Here is a 13,385-nt window from a genome sequence, read left to right on the forward strand (position 1 = left end):
ATTATTATTACCAGAGGATTAATGACCACTCATTATTGATGCTGGATCAACTCTAACCTGGGCTACAGCTTGTCCCTTTATAGTCTGCTTCCTTGTGAAACTACAGAGCCAGGTCAAATGCAAGTACCTTTCAGTCAAAGCTTCTTGCCACATTCTCAGTAAGTTCTGGTAGTGATTAAACCTATACAGTGGGGCTCTGTGTGTGTTGCACAAAAAATCGTAAGAGCCCAAGTTTCCTTGAAAGGCAAAACTATCCCTCAAGGCAAGGGTCCCCAGTTTGGTGCCCGCCAAGTGTTTTTAGGAAGTGGGTGGGGCCAGGAAGGGCTTTTGCCCAGCCCAGCAAAGCTTCTCATTGACTATTGGAGATTTGATTGGCTGGGAAGATTTTATAAATATTGCTTTGGCAGCAGCTGCCATGACAACACAAGGATCTGCGCTGTATCACTGAAGTTAAGCTGTGGCAATCGTTTTGCGGCTGGCCCGGCCTCCTATGGCAGCCATTTTGTTGCTGCACCCACCACGCCGGGTCAGAATTCCAAATGGGCCTGCAGGCTCAAAAAAGGTGGGGACCCGTGCCTTAAGGGCAGTGCCATTGTTGTTTCTCAAGAGGGAAGCTGTCTTTTGTCACGAAAGGAGGCTGTTTAACCCTTCCCTTGTCAGCCATTTGCCCCTTGGAATTGCCCCGCTCAGCCTCTGCTCTCTTCCAAAGGCAGAAGGGAAAAAAGGGACTCAACATATTTACCCAGAAACGAGACCCTCCCGTACTTTCAGTTACTAGTCTTCTCTCCCTTTCCTCTGCACAGAAGGTACTCAGCCTGGCAACAGAGACCCCGCCTTTAACTAATGATCCTTCCTTGCATGCAAAGATTAAAGCGGTGATGTGTGTGCGTCTTGTTAGCCTGCAATATTGACACTGAAGAGGCAAATTGAAAGAGCCCTTCTGCAGAGACAGTGTCCTGCGGTGCTTCAGCACCTGAGACTCTCCTTGATGATGGAGAGCAATCGCTCAGACAAGTGGTCCGTGATGTCGTCCGTGGGACCCCCCACCAGTATCATAATGGTTCTGCATTGTGGGGAAGTGAGGCTGCTTAGCGTTTGGCCTTGGATGGAACACTTTGCATCTGTTTCTCTGTCTTCCATTGGCATTGGATTTGTCTGCTTTCTTCATCTAGCCATTGGCTTTCATGGTGCTTTGTTTCCTACCCCCTGCAACAACAAAAAAAGAGTTCTCACAGCATGTAAACACAACTCCCACACCTCACTGTGTGCCCGGAACCAGCTGGCGAGCCTCCCTCTCCTATTGACAAGCCTCGGTAAACCGAAGTAACTGTTTGCCATTGTACAAATCCAGGCCACAACAGGGGCTCATTCTACTAACAGTGTGTTTGCATTTTATCTTTATTACAAGAACGGGGCTGAAAGCTGCTCACTGCTGCTTCCAGGTCTGATTACAACAAAGGGAAACAGCAATGTCTCTGATAAGAACTGTAAGGAACAATGCAAAACGCATGTCAAGGCTCTAAACAATTCACACACATCAGCCTAGAAATCCTTACAACAGCTCTATAAGGTAGGCTACTACTATAATGCCTTTGAAGAAGAGAAGAAGAAGAGTTGGTTTTTATATACCGACTTTCTCTACCTTTTAAGGAGAATCAAACCAGCTTACAACGTCCTTCCATTGCTCTCCCCACAGCAGACACCTTGTGAGGTAGGTGGGGCTGAGAGAGTTCAGAGCGAACTGTGACTAGCCCAAGGTCACCCAGCTGGCTTCATGTGTAGGAGAGGGGAAACAAACCCAGTTCTCCAGATTAGACTCCACCACTCTTAACCACTACACCACGCTGGCCAAGTGTCCATAATTTTGGAGGCAAGGTAGATGTCTGAAAATACAGTCCTAAGCAAAGTTAAAACCTTCTAAGCCCAGTGATTTAAATGGACTCAGAAGGGTGTAATTCTGCTTAAGGGTTTTGGTACAACAGCTTCTAGGCCACACCCTGGGTCATGTAACTATCAGACAAAGTAATCTATTGCTCCATTTAACAATGCATCTTCTGGAAGCCATGGGGTGTGGAACTCTAATGGAAGGGAAGGAGATCCAGGAATTGGTATATATGATAGCTCAAACACCCTATACTGAACTCTGAATTCCCAACCTCTGTGCTGCATAAGTCATATTTAGGCTTTGGAACTTGTGTGCCTGGATAAGGCCTTAAATCCAGGTATCTGTAAATTGCTCTCTTACATGTCTAAGAAAATCTCTGCTAGAGTTGCCTAATGACCATAGATGCAAGCCTTCTCCATGTTGTGAGAGTACTGCAAAAAAAAAAAAAAACAACCCAATAATTATGTGTTCTGTATGGTTTTATGGCTTGTGTAGCTGCATTATCATTGTTGCCCTGTTCAGTAATACATTGTTATCACTTCTCCTCAGTGACAACAATATATACCCACATCTGACTGGCCATTTTGTATTTTCACATCATCACATTAACTACATTTTCACTGATTGGCTGGGGTCACTATAGGAAGGAGAAAGAAAAATACTACTGTAATAAGAAAACAAATCAGACTTGCGCCAAAGCAGATGCAGGTTGTAGAAATTGTGGCACTGAGGAACTGAGAAAAGGAGTGAACATTTGTACATTTTTTCTCCCACTCCCCCCTCAAAATTGGGGACCCAATTTGAGTAGAAAGGCAGCATTGGAATGTTTTAAATAAAAAAAGGGATGGGAAGGGAAGGCAGAGTGAATAGAGCAGCAAGAATGGAAAAGCTAACAGAAGAATAAGAGCACATGCACTCAGAGATGTTTTGTTTTGGCTGGAGATGAGGTCTAACTGGAGAGCCAGTATCATAAAGTGGTCCAAATAGTAGACTGGGGACGCCCCAATTCAGATGTCCACTCTGCCTCTAACGTCTCCATCACTGTCTCTCTGTCTAGCATATGCCACATTGATTGTTAAACGGATAACATGGGGAAGAGAGAACCATGAGCGAACAGGCAGCACTGAGATCCCTTGAGGAAACATGGAATAAACTTGTAGTAGGTGGATTTTACTGCCTTGGAACTCAGCAGTCTTATTGCGCTTATCAGTGTATAAAGTGTATAAAATTCATCACATACCCTCAGAAGTTAGATGAAGTCAAAGGGAATGGCTCACTCAATGCCAATCCCTGAGCTTCACAGGTAAATTTAAAACCCATTAAAAAAAACCCACCACTTTATCATCTTACATAACAGAATAAGAGCGTTTTGTCTTCCAGATACATCTGTAGCCAAAAAAAAGAGAGAATTTTAAAAAATGAAAGGAAAGGGTAAGGAGGAAAGATAATTTCCTGTTTGATGAGTCTCACAGTAAAAAATAAATAAATTGAAATTTGCTGGCCACAACCACTTTGCACTAGACATATCTGGCAATTTGCCATGGCAGGGTTTGGTGCTTCATCTGTTCATTAAATCTCATCCATCATGTGATGCAGATTAATTACCATTTCTAATCATCCCTAATCAAGGATGGAAAGACTGGGCTCCTTCCCTTTTTTTCCAAATGGTATTTTGCCAAGAAGACAGCTGGTCTACTATCCTTTGCTTTCCAAAAGTAGTGGGAGGAGCTGGTTTAATCTGCTTTCACAGCAAAGAGAATAGAAAATGATTTTCTTTCCTCTGTCAGGGATATGGGAGTATATTCTCTATAGCATATTACCTAACCCAAAGCACAAGATGATACAATAATACAATCAAGTTCATAGAATTGTAGAGGCTGGGGCATATTCTCATGACCATCTGGGTGGATGCTTGGTCTCAGCTAGTCGTCGCTCTGAGTTTCTCTCTTACATGGCTTTTGCCATGCCACCATAAGTGTTTCAGCTTTTGGTGCCCCCAAACCCAAATTGTGTGCACACAACTGGCTTGTCATAAGTAAGGATTCCAAGTTGACTTTTCCAGGACTTTACACAAAGCTACTCATAAGGCACTAGGGAAGTAAAACCAGGGAATCTAATGCTGGACCCAAGTATATCACTTACTGGATCACAGTGGTAGCTTGCTACTTTAGAGAGTTGTGGTGACGTGGTGCAGCACCACAATTTCAAGTAGCCAGAGGGCAGTGGCGGACCTACATTTTTGGGGCCCTGAAGCTTGAACTATTATGGGGGCTCCTTCGCAACCAGCAACAATAGGGCAACATCCAACAAGGTCCAAAGGGCCTTGCTGCCCTTGCAAGGACCTTGAGGCCGAAATGGTGGAGAACAGGGTAGTGGGGTGGAGTCCTTGAAAATGGGCCATACAGTGATGAAATAAAACCACAGAACTATTAAGCAGTGCACCAACAAAGGATCCCGCTGCCAAAATGTAGGCTGTGAATAGATTCTGGTGAGCTCAGTGAGCCCTTACAGCTGGGGGTTCGAGCACTGCAAACCCACAAGAAAATTTTGAAATTTGACCAATTACAGGGACATTTTCAGGCTATATGAAATGGGTATTAGAGCATATTCAAAAGACAATATTAAGTACTTCCACCCATTGGCTTATGATTCTATCACTAAAAAACTCTCATCGATTTTGTTGAGAAATTAACTCATTAAAAAAAGTTGCTTCAGGGGCCCCTCCAGGATTAGGGGCCCTGAAGCTTAAGCTTCATTAGTTTCACAGTAGATCCGCCTCTGCCAGAGAGTGGTAGTGCAACTATTAACTCCACAGGGGTCAAGAGGGATAAGGGGACAATAGGATTCCTTCTGAGTGGTCTGATTCCTAATTCTGAGCTTTCTTTGGGGACTCCTGCCCCCGTCTGCCTCCAGAATACCAACCCATACTATGCCATGCTCCCAGCAGTTACATGTATATAGGTTTGATGAGATTTAGAATTGCCATACCATTTTCCTCCTGCTAGATTCAGAATCACTGTACTGTAAATGCTCATTGTGACAGGAATAGCCCACTTTTGGGGCTTGATCATGATAACCGGTAGCAGACCATGTGTTTCTAGAATCCTATATTTTGAAGGATTCAGAAGATCATTAAATACAAACGCTACCCAGTACAGGAATCTTCACATATCAACCTGCTACAGAAGAGATAAAGGCTACAATCCTGTGCACACTTAGTTCTATTATGAATTATGTTCATTGAACAGCATGAGATTTCTAAGTGACATGCCTAGGACAGTGCTGTGTGACACCTATTTCAGACCAAAATCTGTCACAATCAATTTAGAGGCAAAGCTGAGATTGTTACTGCATAATGCATGAATCAGTTCTTCATAAGCAGGATCAGTTGCATTCTGCTATCAGAAAAGATGAAGATAGTCCAGATCAGTTGAGCTATTATGGAATCCAGGTAGATAAACTTCTGTATACTGTTTCATCTGTTTGTTGTCCTTTTAACTAAAGAGCCTCAAGGAGAAGCGGTGTTGTAACAAGGTACAGCATTATGGTCTTATTGCTTTAGGAATAGAAACATTCTTCCCCACCCCCAAGTTATCTAATCTTCCAGCAAAAATATGGAAGGGAGAAAGATTGCTTTCCAAAGGAATGAGAATAGACCTCTTTTTATCAGATCAAGCCACTTTTTATTGTTAAAATGCTGATTAAGAGCAAGCAAACACACTAAGAAAAGCTTTTTTAAAATTTTCATTTATCTTTTCTATTTGAACAAATAAACCTATAAGCAATAACATTTCTTTAATTATCCAACAAGGTTTCTGCTTGGCACAGTCTATTTTAGGAAGACTGACTGCTCCATAGCACAAGAACGTAATTAAATAATATTTTTGTAGGTTATCCGGGCTGTGTAACCGTGGTCTTGGAATTTTCTTTCCTGACGTTTCGCCAGCAACTGTGGCAGGCATCTTCAGAGTAGTAACACTGAAGGACAGTGTCTCTCTGAAGATGCCTGCCACAGTTGCTGGCGAAACGTCAGGAAAGAAAATTCCAAGACCACGGTTACACAGCCCGGATAACCTACAAGAACCAATGAACTCTGACCGTGAAAGCCTTCGACAATAAATAATATTTTGTTTTGAACACTGGCTTTGAACCATAGTGAATTATTCTTGTGCAGAGTCATGCAGAGTTCCTGGCTGTAAATACTGAGAAACCATGCGTCAGACCCATAAAGGTCACACAATAAACAAAATAATTGAATGTGGGAGGAGGCCTATTCATATACGTATATGCATTTGAAATGTTTGGGGCCCAAAATATGGCATAGATTTCAGTAGAAGAAGGAGTTACACTTTTATCTACTATCTTATTATTATGGCTGCCAGCTCTGGCCTGGGAAATTCCTGGAGATTTGGGGATAGTGCCTGTGGAGAGGGGGATCTGGTGAGGGATTTCACCTAGAATCTATGGTATACCATAGAGTTTGCCTTCTGAAGCTGTCATTTTCTCCAGGGGTACTGATCTCTGTAGTCTGAAGATCAGTTGAAATTCCTGGAAATCTCCAGTCCCCATCTGGAGGTTGGCAAACCTACTCACTATGATATAGTGAATCAAAAGCTGAAATTGTGTAGTAGAGGCCTGGGTACAAATCTTCTTTCAGGCATTGAGCAAGTTACTATCTCTCACTATACCTACCATGAAGGACTGTTGTGAAGTTTATATTGAACAACTCCATCCAAGCCACCCTGCGTGGAATAAATGTTAATATTAGAACTGTTCATATGCTCATCTGAGTAGGAATGAATATGTGGATGGGAGAGCAAGATCATGCCTGATGTTCCCTGCTCCCGACCTCCAAGTCAGCCTACAAGTGCTTGTGTGGCTCCTGGTTACTTGTACAGAATTAATAGGCTGGTTTGGACAATAGATTAAATCAATGATGAATTGGACAGACGTGCATACGTGTCTCATGACCTGTTCTATATTGTTAGGAAATCAGCTACACAATCAGTACATATTCAGCCCCTGTGAATATTCAGAAGGGGGGCTGGCACACTGAGTTGGAAGGGCAGATGGGTATGCCCTGATACCCACCACACATAAGGAAGCAATTGGTGAATCTTGCTCTATGCATATGCAAGTTGTATGCACATGTGGGTATGCAAGAACTGCCATCTACTGATTTTGCAGTGACAATCTTCAGTTTGGAGACCCATGTGTGGGATGTAAAGTGGGGTCCCCAATATATAAAGAACACCTGTGTGTGTGTTTTTACAGACGATAATAGATACTGTATTTGTCCAGTTGACAATATGTTCACAATATGTTAACTAATTCTCATGTCATATAGCAAACTTGAGCATCCAAGAACCAGCATTCATGCTTTCGCTTCTGTTCTCTGTCTCTGTGTAAGCTCATGTGTTTTGCACTACTTTCCTTTGTAGAGAACTGAAGGTACATTCTTCTGCAAAAGGATTTTGTTGATCAATATCATCATATGATGGTGCTTGAGCAAAATAAGAATTATATTTGGGGGCCTCCGTAAGTTGAATAACTTGGATTTGGTACTTCTGCCCCTTCTACATCCTTCTGAAGATGGCACTTTTCCATTTCAAGCTTCTAATAAACCCCCTGTAAGAATGACTACAACTGTCCTCACATTGACTGGGTAAATGCCTATTCCAGCCACAACAATGAGACAAGATGTCTAGCTATCATACATGATTATGCCTTCGAATAGTTGAATCACCTGAGAACAGTGTCACAGTACTATTAAGTTCAATATTTATATAAATGAAAAGTTACACATAAAATCCCACATTAATTTCAATAGATGAAACTTTTCAAAAATGAAAGTATTAGTCAACAGGAAGTTAAAAGGGAGAGTAAACAAGGCCAAACCTCTTCAGGGTGCCAGGAAGCTATTTAAATCTACAAAAGTAGGGACTCACCTATTAAGAAAAGTACCATCAAAACTAAGAGGATGCCAGTGGTTAACCAGCAGATATAAGGAATCCATAAAAGGAAAAAACCTTCTTTCAAAAGTGGAAGTTTTGTCTGAACAAGTAAAACAAGAGAGAGCATAGGCTGTGATGAAACAAATGTACATTAACAGTAAGGCAAACAGTAAGAATTAGAGGCCATTTTCTCCAGGGGAACTGATCTCTGTTGCCTGGAGATCAGTTGTAATAGCGGGAAATCTCCAGCCACCACCTGGAGGTTGGTTGGAAGAAGAAAATACCTATGCTGGAAACAGTAGAAACTATAATAAAGGGCAGCACGTGGCTTCAAAGAGAATATAATGTGAAATATACCAACTGGAAAAGAAAACAATATTATAGAATTTTTTGGAAAATCCAAAACACAACATATATTCATAAACACTGTGTTGAAAGCCACACAGAAACCTCACTGGGTCTGAAATAACAAAAAAATGTATATATACAGATTGCTTTTCACAACAAAACATGAACAATATAAATTCAAGAATTATTTCTGTGGCCTTAACAAAGGCTCATGTATACTCAAGAATTATAGTCCATGAAAAATCACAGTGAGATGAAGAAAGGTCCAATGTGAGTCTATCACAAGTACGCATTTCGGAATCCAATCCTTCCTCAGCTTGGCGACCACAACGATGTTTAAAGAGACCAATAATAATGGCTTCACTACTTTTCAAAAAGTCCAAAGAATCTTCAAAAGGAAATTCATGGGAACAATTTTTTCCCCATATGAAAGGGATCTAGAAAGAGTAATCAACCCATTCAGAAGTCAGTGACTTGGAGATTTATAAATTGTGCTATTTAATTTCTTCTTAAATTATTTGAAATTAGGGTTGAGCAATAAATTAACCAATTTGAACATGACTTCAAATTATACAGGGTGATGAAAATCAAAATGGATTATGAAGAGACCTAAGAAGATCTCTCTAAATGAGGTGAGTGGGCAACAATGTGGTAAATAATATTTTCAAGTGCCGTCCTCAACAAAGTTACACCCTTCTAAGTCTACTGAAGTTAATGGGCTTAGAAGTGTGTAACTATGCCTAGCTTGGCACTGTTAATATAAGTGTAAAATTATGCACAGTGAGGCAAAAAAGAAATCCTAACTTTATATATACAATGATGGGGTCTGAACAGATGTTGACTGGCCAAGAAAGAGATGTGGGATCATGGTGGACCATGCAACAAAACTGTGTATTCAGTGTGCGGCAGCAGTGGAAAAGGCAAATTCTATGCTAGGGATTATTATAAAATTGGTTGAAAGCAAAGTGTCTAGTATTGAAATACCCATGTTTAGGTCTGTGTGCATTTACAGGGCAATCCTATGCAGTTATTCTAGTCTAAACTGTGTGTGTGTTTATGCCACCATTCTTCCCCCAGAGACTCAAAACAACACACACAAAAGTTATACCGAAACCAATCCATTTCAACAAATACAATAGAAACAAACATATCCTCGGTTGTTCCTGGTTGCTGCCGCTGCCTTAAATGTGCCCTAGGCTGCAAATCCCTGGGCTAACAGCCAAGGGCAAAAAACCCTTAGTTCCTACCCTTTGGCCTGTGCTTCTGTCAGTCTGTTAACACCTGAAGAAAGAGGAGAACAAATTCAGCCCAGATGCAATTCAGCTGCTGCTAACTAGGCAGCAAGATCTTCCTCACTTTCCCCCTCCCTGCCAGTTTAGAGCTTTACAGTGGGGGTGGGGGAGATGACTAAGGAAAGAACATTGTAGAGGCTTATAAAATTATGCATGGTTTGGGAAATGTCCACTCCCAAAATAATAGCACTCTGATCACCCTGTAAAACTGATATTTAATAGATTCAAGACAGACAAGGGAAAGAACTTCTTGGCAGAACGCATAATGAATGTGTGCTACTCAGTGCCTTGAGATAAGGCGATGGTCGCTAGCTTTGATGGCTTTAAAAGGAAATAAGACAAATTCATGGAGGAGAGCTCCTTCAGTGGCTATTCCCCATGGTGCCTGAATGAGACCCCCATGTTTGGAGGCTATATTCCTCCGAAAGCCAGGTGTGGCTTTGCATTAACAGGTTCAATCAAGTAGGGTCATACTCCGGTGCTACATTTTTCTGGCATATAAGGCTACCTTGTACCAAGTCAGACCACTGCTCCATCAGAGAGCTAGCATGGTGTAGTGGTTAAGAGTGGTGGTTTGGAACAGTGGACTCTGATCTGGAGAACCGGGTTTGATTCCCCACTCCTCCACATGAGCAGCAGACGCTAATCTGGTGAACCAGGTTGGTTTCCCCACTTCTCCACATGAAGCCAGCTGGGTGACCTTGGGCTAGTCACAATCCTCTTAAGAGCTCTCTCAGCCCCACCTACCTCACAGGGTATCTGTTGTGGAGAGGGGAAGGGAAGGTGATTGTAAGCCGGTTTGATTCTTCCTTAAGTGGTAGAGAAAGTCGGCATATAAAACCTAACTCCTTCTTCTTCTATTGTTGGTTCTGAGGTTCACAGGCAAAGACTGGCTTTATACTTAGGGTTGCCAATAGGGTTGGCAACCTCCAGGTAGTAGCTGGAGATCTGCTGCTATTATAAGTGATCTCCAGCCTATACAGATCAGTTCATCTGGAGAAAATGGCTGCTTTGGCAATTGGATTCAATGGCATTGAAGTCCCTCCCCTCCCTAAACCCTGCCCTCCTCGGGCTCCACCCCAAAAATCTCCCGCCAGTGGTGAAGAGGGACCTGGCAACCCTATTTTATACTGCACTGCTACCTGACATCCTTAAGTGGAAATGCCCTATGGTATTTTAACTACAGGGCAAATGCAAAGCCAGGGCCCATTCATTATTTCTCTGGGCCCTGTACAAAAATGCCCCTGCACATACACCCCATTCTCCACACACACACTCCATACATACAATTGATTATTCATGAAAGGAAAATGCCTGTTTTATGGGATTTCCCACTGGTGATAAAGGGGGAGGGAGCATCCCCTTTGGCCACAAAAAGCTGTGATGGGGATTGTCCATGGACAAAAGTCATGTGGAATGGGAGTGAAGGACCCCAGTAACATTGACCCATGTTCCCTGCCCCAAATACTTGGGCCCTGAACAAAGCATATGTTGTATCACTCAGCCACAGCCTCTGCCAGTTCCTGGCATGAAGATCAAAAGTAATCAAGACGGTAATCCACTCCTTGCACATAGAAGTACATGGAGACTAGATTCCTACTATGCAATTTTAAGCAGAGTTACACCTTTCCAAGTCCATTAAAGTCCATGGGCTCAGAAGAGTATAGCTCATTTAGGATTGCTCTGCTTATGTCACTACTTATTTTGACATGGCACAAACCCAGATTAATTCACCCAGAACTAAAGATAATTGTACTTAGGGAGCCAGTCTAAGGTGGAAACTTGCTGGATGACCTTGGGCCAGTCACACACTCTTATCTTAAACTACATCTAAGGGTTGTTGTGAGGCTAAAATGGAGCAAAGGAGAACAGGGTAACCAGCTTTCAGTCCCCATTGGTGAAAAAAGAGGGACATTAATAAATAAATTTCTAAACGCCTGCAATGAACATTCTTCAAAGATAAATACGAATGGATTAAATAGCAAGGTGCTTGCAACACATTTCAGAATATGATGATGATTACTTTTAAATTTTAAAAAACTTGGCCCCCTTTCTCCTGAGGCAGACCATTGCCAGAAGTCCAAAATCATTTAGCGCTCACTGTAATTACATCCTAGAGGACGTAACTGACAGTGTGTTGACATCACATTGCCAAGAACTAAAGCCCTTTCGTTTTCTGAGAAAGCCTTTTTTAAATCTTGGCTATTGCTCAAAGATCAGCTAGGCTGTCAATGCTCCATGCCTTCAGAGGGATGAGTTGCATTTGAAAGGCTATATTTTATGTGAAGTTTTGGTGTTGAATTTTCATGCCTCAATAAAACCTGGACGCAGAACTTGATAGATAGAGTGAAGGAGAAGGCCAGACTTTTGAGCAAGTGGGTAATAGGGGAGCCAGACATGCTTCAAGTTTTTTTTTCTTTACCAAGTGCAAAACCATTTATTAAATTGTATTAATGATCATTGGAGGTGGGAGCTCAATCTGATAGAAGGAGAAAGAGGATGTTCATGAAGTTTTACTAGTTATTAACTGAGAACAAGAATCTTGATTAGATATATTAAAAATGATGAGGGGAAGACCTTGAGATGGGAATCAGGACATAATTAATTGGCAACTAGAATGTGACAAATATCTAATATGAACATTAATATGCAAGGTTGGCAGCCTAATTCTGGGAGAGGGGAGTTTTATTCCGGTGGCTAACACAGACCAAATGACAAAAAACCAAGAAAGCAGCAGTGACAGAAAGACCTTGAGGGCTCAGAAGAGGACCCTGGAACAATATTTGCCTTCCAACTTTAGCCTGTATGCCTGTTTGTATGCATATTACTAATTTGTTGTACTTTTGATATATTTTGTAAGCAATCTAAAAAACCTTATGTGGTAGAAAGGCAAGGTTTAAAGAAAGTTCTAACTGAGCAAATACTCTACGTGGATGTAGAATCTCCCAAAGTGGCATTATACTCTAACTATCCTCCCACGTAGCCTTCCTCCAACCTGAGGAGCCTTCCTGCAGCTTCCTCCAATGGAAGAGCCACTTAAATTCAAGGAATGCTCCTTACATTGCATAAAGGCTTCAAACTTGAACCAAAAGGAAAGGCAGGGTATAAATATTTTAATTAAAAAATTAAACTAAAAAATAAACATTCAATGCAATGGTAAGGATAGGATCCAACCCAGTGATAGCTTAAACATTGCTATGAAATGTATATAGAAATTGGATGGTGAATATGTACTTACTTTATAGTTCATCCTTTTAGTTGAGATTCAAGGAAGATTGCAAAATGTAAAACAATGCAATAGGAGCCGTATAAGACATCAGTATAATACATGACATCTAACAGAGATGAAAACTGGATTAAAGACATTTGAAAACAGTGCAGAAAGAGCAAGGTAATACACACAGTAAACAGTGCAGTGAACTGCAGCCCTTGGAGCCAGCATGGTGTAGTGGTTAAGACCGGTGGTTTGGAGCAGTGGAGTCTGATCTGGAGAACTGGGTTTGATTCCCCTCTCCTCCACATGAGCAGCAGCTGCTAATCTGGTGAACTGGATTTGTTTCCCCACTCCTACACACGAAGCCAGCTGGGTGACCTTGGGCAAGTCACAACTCTGTTAGAGCTCTCTCAGCCCCACCTACCTCACAGGGTGTCTGTTGTGGGGAGGGGAAGGGAAGGTGATTGTAAGCCGGTTTCTCTTAAGTGGTAGAGAAAGTTGAGTCTCCCTTAAGTGGTAGAGAAAGTTGGAATATAAAAATCAGGTCTTCTTCTTCTTGTCCCTTAGTGAAAATATTTCAAAGCTCCTTTCATGGAGAATTAGATAGTCGAGGAAATGGCAAAAATGTGCCAATGTAGTATAGTGGTTAGAGAGTTAGACTAGGGTTTCCAGGGTTTCACACACAGATGGGG

The sequence above is a fragment of the Euleptes europaea genome, chromosome 7 (assembly GCF_029931775.1).
Source record: "Euleptes europaea isolate rEulEur1 chromosome 7, rEulEur1.hap1, whole genome shotgun sequence".
NCBI classification, from domain to species: domain Eukaryota; kingdom Metazoa; phylum Chordata; class Lepidosauria; order Squamata; family Sphaerodactylidae; genus Euleptes; species Euleptes europaea.